This window comes from Arachis stenosperma, chromosome 10 (genome assembly GCF_014773155.1).
Source record: "Arachis stenosperma cultivar V10309 chromosome 10, arast.V10309.gnm1.PFL2, whole genome shotgun sequence".
NCBI classification, from domain to species: domain Eukaryota; kingdom Viridiplantae; phylum Streptophyta; class Magnoliopsida; order Fabales; family Fabaceae; genus Arachis; species Arachis stenosperma.
In genome coordinates, this window is record NC_080386.1 from 46,087,428 (window position 1) to 46,088,660 (window position 1,233).

At 40.7% G+C, this 1,233-nt stretch overlaps 1 non-coding gene across 1 annotated transcript; it reads left to right on the plus strand.

Moving 5' to 3' along the window:
• Window positions 1-341: 341 nt before the first annotated feature.
• LOC130959444 (small nucleolar RNA R71) lies at window positions 342-445 on the plus strand. The gene has a single exon (XR_009078523.1). It is a non-coding gene; the product is annotated as a small nucleolar RNA R71 (small nucleolar RNA).
• Window positions 446-1,233: the final 788 nt, after the last annotated feature.

Consider the following 1,233-nt stretch of genomic DNA (forward strand, 5'->3'; position numbering starts at 1 on the left):
CCTCAGAGGAAGCATCCTTAGTACTGCTTGGTGCATTTTGCATTCCAGACAGACTTTGAGAAATCAAATTGACTTGTTGAGTCAATATCTTGTTCTGAGCCAGTATGGCATTCAGAGCATCAATCTCAAGAACTCCTTTCTTCTGACTTGTCCCATTGTTCACAGGATTCCTTTCAGAAGTGTACATGAATTGGTTATTTGCAACCATTTCAATTAGTTCCTGAGCTTCTGTAGGCGTCTTCTTCAGATGAAGAGATCCTCCAGCAGAGCTATCCAAAGACATCTTAGATAGTTCAGAGAGACCATCATAGAAAATACCTATGATGCTCCATTCAGAAAGCATGTCAGATGGACATTTTCTGATCAATTATTTGTATCTTTCCCAAGCTTCATAGAGGGATTCTCCATCCTTCTGTCTAAAGGTTTGGACTTCCACTCTAAGCTTACTCCATTTTTGAGGTGGAAAGAACTTTGCCAAGAAGGCTATCCTTAGGTTGAGAGTCCAGGCTATCCTTAGGTTGAGAGTCCAACCATATTCTAGCTCTGTCTCTTACAGCAAAAGGGAATAGCATCAGTCTGTAGACCTCAGGGTTAACCCCATTAGTCTTGACTGTGTCACAGATTTGCAAGAACTCAGCTAAAAACTGATGTGGATCTTCCATTGGAAGTCCATGGAACTTGCAATTCTGTTGTAGTAGAGAAACCAACTGAGGCTTAAGCTCAAAGTTGTTTGCTCCAATGGCAGGGATAGAGATGCTTCTCCCAGAGAAGTCGGGAGTAGGTGCAGTAAAGTCACCCAGCACCTTCCTTGCATTGTTGGCATTGTTGTTATTTTCGGCTGCCATGAGTTCTTCTTCTTTGAAGAATTCGGTCAGGTCCTCTAGAGAGAGTTGTGCTTTGGCTTCTCTTAGCTTTCTCTTCAAGGTCCTTTCAGGTTCAGGGTCAGCTTCAACAAGAATGCCTTTGTCTCTGCTCCTGCTCATATGAAAGAGAAGAGAACAAGAAGATATGGAATCCTCTATGTCACAGTATAGAGATTCCTTGAGGTGTCAGAGGAAAAGAAAAATAGAAGAAAGAAGAAGGGGAAGAATTCGAACTTTAATTGGATGAAGTTCGAATTGTGCATTAAGAGGGAGTAGTACTCCATAAATAGAAGGATGTGGGAAGAGAGGAAGATAATTTTCGAAAATCAAATTAAAAAGATTTTGAAAACATTTTGAAAATCACTTAATT